Below are 8,634 nucleotides of genomic sequence, written 5' to 3' on the forward strand. Positions count from 1 at the left end.
GTTCAGGAGAAAAACAAACAAACAAAAATGTGCTCCCCTAGCGAGTGCCCCAAAATAACATGACTGCTGGCTTCACACGCGGGCTGCCGAGCTTCCCGGCCAGACTGCAAGGGAGGAAAGACAAGCTCCAGGCAGGAAAGTGAACCAACACAAACTGGGAGGTGAACCAGAGCAAACTACACCCTCAGGTATCGGCCTAGCCACAGAACAGAAGCGCACAATTGCGCAATTTGAGAAAGGCCGATGCAAGCAGGGGCAGGTTTTCATCAACACTGAGTCAGTCACTGCTTTATTACAAACACGGAACAGCCAGCAGAGCCAACAACACGCAATTTGTATTGGAACAACACAACCTAGGGGAAGGTCAGCCCCGGCAAAGATCAGATTGCAGGAGAGGGAAATCAGGTAGGCAGCCAAACTGCATGTCGTAGTTGGCATCGGAGCAGCCTGGCCGGAAAAGTCAGGGCTAGGATGAAGGACGTTGTTCATGTGAGCACACTATGCTAACAAGCCGATACAGCTTCCAGAGCAGAGCTGGTGCCTCCTGCTCCGATTGCTCCTCACATCAGACAGACTGCTCCCCCACGGCCGCATCTGTACAGGCATGATTACAATGGAAGAGAGCAAAGAGAGAAATGTTCGGTCATCTGTGCATTTGGAAAGGCTGGAGAACACAACATCAGTCCAAAACAATCTGCTTATTCTGATCTGATGGATGGGTGATTCCACTCGGGAAAAAATTAAAACCAAAACATTTCTGGAGTACCTTCTGGGCTGTCCAAGTGAACACAGAAACAATGTGCAGGACAGGGGAGCAGAGAGGCATCTAAGTTGCCAAAGTAGTTTGATAGACATGTCCTGATGACACACGTCCTATCCTGGGTGTTGTTTGTTTAACCGTGCCTATTTTCAACATTAACAGCTCTTCACAAGTTATTGAAGAGTTCTTGGCAAAATACTGAAGTATTTTTAAAATTGTTTTAGATGTAGCGCCTTACATAGGAGATGAATGCAACCTATCAAAGACAAATCAGATGGGGAAGATTAGGACAGAAAAGAGTAAGCATCAGAAAACATGTTAAAGAAATAATAGCATTTTTCTATGGGAAAGGTATTGCCCCCCCCCAAAAAAAAACATATATCAAAGTAAAACATAAACTTGTAGTAAAGTAAAAAGTAAATGTAGTAAAAAGTAAAGTAAAGGTAAAATATTAAAATGTTTACTACTATAATTAGGAGCTATTGCTCAAATACATCTTAACAGGTAACTCGAAAATTATAATCTATTTTCTGTGTGCACCAGAAAAAAATGAATGTGGTGATCTGGGAAATGTGGTTTGTCTGTGCATTTCCTAATCTCACGGGGTTGTAATAGCTAGAATGATTTTATGGTTAAAAGGATGGAAATAAATAGGATATTCATGCAGAAGCATCATGGAGATAGAAATGAACTTTTTTCCCCCTCGTAAAAGGAAAACAACAACAACAAAAACCATACTCCTTGCTCGAAGACGAGAACATGCAGTGAAAAAGATTTTCCTATTCTCATTTCTCCACAGTGTATTAAGAGCATCCTCTAGTGACGGTAAGCGTCATTGCATTTAATTATAGCTGCTTTAAGACAGCGTGCTTAACTGTTGGAAATACACCTTAAGAACATAAAGTTGTCTTAAGGATCTTAGGAATAACACCAGTCATTTATGCAGGCATTTCCAAGTAACACCACGTAAGACTACTTAACCTAGAAAAAATGACAATCGTTAAGCTAAAGTTTGTAATCATGCAAGTCAGATGAATAAACAACAAAAAATAAAATGCCTATAAGGTTCTATGTTGCTTTTGAAAATTTTGTTTAGCCATTCAATTCCTTAGAAACTGTTCGAAATGCAAGTTATGTTTCAAAAAATGCTGGGCACTGCTATAAAGGACCAGGAAGCCAAACACTCAGAACCTCAGACAGTTGTAAAGAACTGGCTTGCACACCTGAGCTCAACAGGCAAACTGAGCTTGAGATTGATGGTTTTTACCTCAAGGAGTTGTTTGCAGCCAAATAAAGTTTTTAGCAAAAACAGGCAGGTGTTATTTGCAGCGATCAGAAATGCACATAAACTCAGACCATTCTGTGCCAGGTATTTGTTAGCTCTTTCCACTTATATCACCTGATTTCTTAAAAAGATATTACATCTCCTTTCAAGCTTGACTTTCTTTATGAACATAACACGTGTGTGTGTTTCAGGAGGCTTTGGAAAAAAAAGCACCTGCCAATGATGTGACTGGATAACCCACTGCACTCAGCAAAACATGGTGGGGCTGCAGCAGGAGCTGTGCTGCTTGCAGGAACAGCCTCTGGCGTGGCAGAGCCTGGGCTGAGGAGCCGCATCCTCCCCCAGAGGACATCTCCTGTCCAGGACCACGCCACCCAGCTGCCAGTAGCCCTCAACAAAGCGCTTTCAGTCTGAGCTCAGTATTTCCAAAACAGGTTTGTGTTTGTCTTTTTTAATCCATTGCTTTTAAGATTGATATGTTCTTTCATTCCTCGCTGAAAAGAAGTTAAGAAATATTTATTTAACAAACCTTTCCACCTGCCTTTAAGTCATTATGTCATTTACAGAAGAACAGCTCAACCATCACTGTCCATGGCTGTTCTCCCACAAGTATGAGTCTGCTTTGACCTCTGAAGAGCCGTTCAGGTGAGCTGAGCTTTGCTGTCAGAAATGGGACCCATGTTCACCACTGTGTTTGCAGCCCTGGCAACTGTGTGAGACTTCTGTGCTGTCATAAAAGGGAGGGTGAAGAGCAAGAGAGAGGCTGGGAGACCAGGACCCGCAGGGGGAAGAGACCCAGCCATCATTCACCCATTGCCAGCAGCGCCAGGCAGCTGGCAGGGCCTCGCCATGGTGCCTCGGGGCACTGAAGGAGAAGGGCCCCTCGCTCTGCTCTACAGCAAGGAGGGATGTTGGAGATGAGTTGTGCTGAAGGGCTCATCCTAAAGGAGGGGCGTCGAGTTTGCCCTGTCAGAAAAGCAAGCATGAAGCACGCGGCTGCCAGCACTCTAAAATGTCCGCCCTCCCATATCCCTCAGGCCTGCCTCTCCCACCAGGTGGCCTTTCCCTGATGTGGTCCTGGGAGGGCCTGTGGCCTTTTCCAAATCCTTTCTTTATTACCGTTGTGCTGCACAGAGTTTGAATTTTTACTCTTTTAAAGAAAAAGCCCCTCCCTGGGAGCATGGCAGAATTTTGGCCTTGCCACTCATGGCAGCGGGCCTCATCTGGTGGCACCTTCTCGACAGGTACCAAAAGGAGAGCTAACTTTGTTTCCTTTCAATGTCTTTTTGCTTCAGGGGTCTTTTGAAGGCCCTGCAAACTTAATATTTTTTACTTTGAAAGCCACTGGGTATAGGGAGGTGTCCTGAAGAACTCAGCTCATATTTGGAGCCAGGTCTACTTTAGACTGGATTTTCTTTTTCTAAACAGCCCAGAGCTGAAAGAGGAGAAGGAGAGGGTGCTGGCAGTGTTGTTTGTATGAAACTCATCCACAGCAAAAACTTCAGCATTCGGCGAGCTCGTGTGGCTCTCCAAAGGTCTGCTGGTTAATTGGCCTGCTCTTTTAGGGAAGGTTTTAACAGTGTAGGAGGCATAAGCCTTTGTAAATAATTTTATCTTAAATGCAGAAGGCCTTATTGAGCAGTCCTTGCTCAGGGAAGGCTCCTTGTAAGCTTGTCTGGAGCAAAAACCAAGCAAGGGGCTGAGGGCTTGCTGGAGCAGCACGGAGGAACTCACCCAGGCCGCCCCCCGCCACGTCTGCCAGGCATCAGTACTACAGCGGTCTCACTAGAGGGAGCAATTTATTTTGAAATATTAGTCAATATTAGCTCAGTGCTTAGCTGGGCCACCAGTGGGTCAAAATTAAGAAGGCTTTTCTGAAGCAAATAGACATTTTAAGATAAAACGACAAGGGGAATGGAGAAATGAAAAGCCAGTTCTAGTTAACAGTCCTGATTTCTGAAACAATGAGTTATGAATGAAAAAAGGTATTTATGCAACATACAGAGATGTTTTTCTGTGTTGCTTTTCCTGCCGAAACATCGACAGTAGAGTTTTTGTCCCTGTTTCCAGTAGAGAACCTTGTTTTCAGGGATTGCAGATCATTTGGGTTGGCACTTACTGTGAAGTTTTGTGCCTTTACTTCAAAACATGCACAGAGCTATTCTCTTTTTTATCATAGGCTGTAAAAGGAAATCAATTCCCAGATGCATCGAGATTTTTAGATGTATCGCTAGCACTCAGGGTCTGTCAACATTTTCACCTTGAATCATTATTTAATGTTGAGTCATAAACACTTTTCTGTAAACATTTATTTAGTGCCTGACAAGGTCTCCCCTCTGAAGCGGGTGGGGGTGGTATTGCTCCAAAAAACAGGATTTTAAAATATTTTTAATGATGTCTTTAGCGGACATGTTCTAAATCTGTCATGATTCAATGCTTGCCTTATTCAAAGTCTATATCTGGGTAAGTTTGTTCTGGACTTGTATGGTGCCTAGCACAGTGAGGTTCTCAGAGACCCGAGGCACCGAGGCATAAGCAAATAATACAGATTTAATACTGACCGTGTTTATGCAGCCTGACCCCAAGTACCTCTTTGCTCCCGGGTCTTGCTGTCTGCCTTGGCTGCGCCTTGCCTCTGTGTCAGGACAAAATGTGGGGATGTGGTCTCTCTGCATCTCCAGAATTAAAAACTTTGTGCATCTGGGGGAGTGCAGAAGCTGGCTCTTTGTTTCATGTACTGAGCAAAGAGTCACTGAATACAGAATTTCTGAATGTGTTTGCTTCAGCGTGTTTCGGACGCAGCCTTTAAAAGCCATAAACCTGCCATTCAGTCAGCTGAAGCAGAGCCTTCTCTCTGTGGAGCAGCAGCTGTGTGATAAAATTTGAAGGGCTGGAGTTGAAAAGGTCCACATGTGAGTGGGCGCATTAACATAGCTACCCCCTATGTTGTGTAAAATACGGCATTAGAGCAATGTTATCACTATTAGAAGAAAGTATCAGCACTGAAGTTATGTTTGGTGATGATGGAGGCTCTGTGCTTTACCCGAATAGCGATCAATTTTTATTCTTCAGATCTGAATTGTGCAGCGAACAGACTACAACTACAGCCTCACTGCATTTCAGGAGGCCGTCCACAGGCAGGATGGAGGTATGCGCTCCACACTAGGCGCTAGCAGCATGCTGGTACAGGGAGCATGATGTTATACTTAAGGAAGCTGCGCTTGCGATACAGCAGGATCCTGGATTTAAGGGCCATTTATCACAGCGTAAGGAGCTGAAACAGAGCCTGAGGAAGGGAAGAAGAAAAGAAGGGCAGCGCAATGTTTATCTCCATCACAGCCTAGAAAAATAGCCTTTCTTTTACAGTCATGGACATTTTGCTGTCAAGAGAATCAAATCTCAGTTTTCGCTGGAAGCTTTTAAAAGAATAGCAAACACAAGGAAATGCAGAATTAAGGGCTGCCCCCGAATGTGATTGAATAGTGGAAGAAAATAACTTTTTGTAGTCTTAATCTCTACTAATCCACCATATTTTTAGTCCAGGCTGAGATTTTCTGGTAATACTTCACACACACACACACAAAGTCCTGTTTTTTTCTACTTGCCTTACTCTACAGGTGAATGGAGATTTAATAGATGTGGCGTCAGGCAAGGAGGAAGTAAATCTGACAGACCAAAAGAACGTGACTAATAATCGGTTCATACGGAAAGCCTTTTTGTTAACACTGACGTAACTCCTTTGCTGAGTGAGCAGGGAAAAATCTATTTGGCTCTTTCAGCAGCACAAGCTTAACTTTAACTACATGAATAATGCCACCAACTGAGTTCAGTGTTAGAAATTTAAAAATATTAGCAGCTTCAGTTAATTGCTCAGGGATCTCCCACTGTTTTAAGAAAATTTCCAGAAAGAAAAATCTGAATACCAAGGGAAGTTTTAAAAAAATTAAATAAAGATGGGCTCAAATTGCCGTCATGTGTTACCCCCCTCCAGCTTTCCATCATTCCTGGTGACACTAATCACAGTGTATATATTTCCATTCTCTTCATTGCATGTGGTCAAACAGTACTGATGTGACCAAACGGTTGGTAGTACATAGGAGAGCATGTCACAAGTGAAAATGTCTTTAGCAGCATAGCTCAACTCAGGCAACAGCAACAGCTTGAACTCTGATTTGCTTGATTTCTATTAATGAAAATCCAGAGTGCCTAAAAAAATCAAGTTCTATACGTAAAGTACAAGCATATTTAATATGTAATAAATCCATAACATTTTCTTGTCTGTATCATAAGCAACTTCTATTTGGACCAAGGCTTGTTGGGACTAGCAGCAATGTTTACAGGACAAAGTTAGCCCTTAACATAACAAATTTATGATTTTATTCATAATCTAATGTTTCTCATTAATGTGTGTTGCCAGTTCAGTGAAGACTGAGATTCTTAGCATGACAGACATTTTCATAAAACTTCAGACAGCTCTGTATTTCTGTTAGTTTAAAATGTGTGTTATTGCATGTAGAAACAGAAAAGTTACATTTAAAAAAAATACAGCTTATTGTGTTTTTTACAGTCCTGAATTTAAACACAAATTCTTGCCATCCCCACACGTGGTTGGGGGGAGAGAGAGGGGTTAAGCTTTCACATTCACCAAACTACACCTAATTCACACGGGCAGAGTGCTCTACAAAACCCACAAAGGCATCAAGTAATCAATTCGTTGGAGGCAAGTGGGTTCATCTATTTCTGCTACAAGAAAAAGTTGTGCTTTGCAGAAAGCCCTTTGCCCTTTGCCATGCGAATTAGCAGTGCACCGCTGGTAATCTAAGTGGATTAAAGAAGGGTAAAGGCTCCTGGCCCATGAAAGCCTGCTCTACAGGTAGATTTTGTACAAGTGGAACTGTGTCGGTTGCGTGGGAGACTTTGGGGGGGGAAGCACTGGGGGGTCTTTTAACTGCATCTACAGCTCCTGGTATCAATTCACTTACAGTGGCAGGAAGGTGCTTGCAATTCATTCCTTTTCCTGGCGAGGAATAATAATACCGGTATGGGGTCTTTATGCGGGTATAATGGCAGACACGACATGGGGGAGAGGGGGAAGGCTGTGCCGCTGCCCTTACGCCCGAGCGGTCGGAGCGATGCAGCTTCTGTGCAGAGCTGGGGCCGAAATGGTGGGTTTCCCAAGAAAGACAAGAGAGGCAGTCTGCAGCTATAACGCACCGGGCTTAAGAGTTTTGCTGGTGAGCATATCTAGGAGCTTGGCATGCGGACTAGATAAATGTTTAAAAATAAGCCTAGTGCCCAAGCTGACGAGCTTGTGCCTTCTTGAATATATTTATTTGAAAAAGTAAACGGGTTTATCTGGGAGCCTGCTTCATTTGACTCCGGCTCTCATCAGAGATGTAATGCTGACTTGCCTTTTTCCTTACTCACCTGAATATTTTTGGTATCTGGAACAAAGAAGATAAAGAGGGTTGTACTCTATTAATCACGCTTGTCTTTGTTCTCAAGCTACCTCTCTTCCTTCTATCCCTCCTCCAAGCACACCTCCCTTGCCAAGTCTTTAGCGAAAAAAAGTAATCGCTGCTATATTCTTCCAGGGACTCCAGCACTTACTGGTACAACATGTAATACTTGTGTCTGATTTGTTTTGTTGGTATCTGAATGGGAGCCAGTAGAAAAAAAAAAAAGAAAAAAAAATCACATAAAAATGGAATTTTATAAATAACAGATGTGAGCTTTTTTATGAAAAATGTTTGGTTTTGAAAATGTTCAGAGTTTTTAAGGAAAAAAAAATCTAATTCTGTTTTCTTTTTCTTTCTTTCTTTCTTTTTTTTTTTTTTCTTTTGTTCCTGACTCTATTTTCCTGAGGGTAGAGGGTGAATAAAACTTTCCTGGTGAAGAAAAGAAAGGAAAAGTATTGTCTTTGTTTTTAACTTGGTGACATGAGCACAGAGAGGCTAAAGTCAGGAAGTTTCCACAAAACTGGGATAGCTCGGAGGTGACACCCTGTTCTTGGGGTACTCACTGCTACATGGTACAAATCCTGCTGCTATTATTTACCGGCAACACATCTAGCAATTACTTCCATTGGATTCAACAGGGCTTCAAGAAAGGATTTTGCAGAAAAATGTGAGGTTCCCTTAGAGCCACCACTTCTGCCAGCCTTCAGGAGCTGGATAGCTGACTCCAAAAACTGGGTTCCAAAAACTGGTAGCCTGTCCTGACGTGGGGTGGGGACGTGCCTGGGACCCACATTTGTGCTGTGGAAGTCTAAACCACTCTCAGACCTGAGCACGTAGGCACAGTCCTGGGTACCAAAGGCCTCACAGCAGTCCATCCAGTCCCTGACTGATGAGCAAGCCACTCGGCTGAGCTGCTTTCCATGCTCTTTTCCATGCCAATGAGGATGTCCTCTAACTACAAGCGGTGCCCTCACCTGCCCTACCCATGCTGATTGCCCTCTGCTAGTGCTCACAAACTCCAGAGGGGATGCAATCCATTGCGGTCCCTCTTAATGCCATGGAGTCTGGGCTGCCTCCCACGGTCCCCAGCTGGGCATGGCCATCCACCTCAAGCTCTCTGTCATCTTCAT

General features: G+C 43.4%; 1 long non-coding RNA gene across 1 annotated transcript; it reads left to right on the top strand.

Moving 5' to 3' along the window:
* Positions 1 to 2,289: 2,289 nt before the first annotated feature.
* Positions 2,290 to 7,957, top strand: LOC311436329. Its single transcript, XR_014692766.1, has 3 exons — positions 2,290 to 2,479; positions 2,612 to 2,690; positions 7,916 to 7,957. It is a non-coding gene; the product is annotated as an uncharacterized lncRNA (long non-coding RNA).
* The last annotated feature ends 677 nt before the right edge of the window (positions 7,958 to 8,634 follow it).

The sequence above is a fragment of the Aythya ferina genome (assembly GCF_964211825.1).
Source record: "Aythya ferina genome assembly, chromosome: 4".
Lineage (NCBI taxonomy): Eukaryota > Metazoa > Chordata > Aves > Anseriformes > Anatidae > Aythya > Aythya ferina.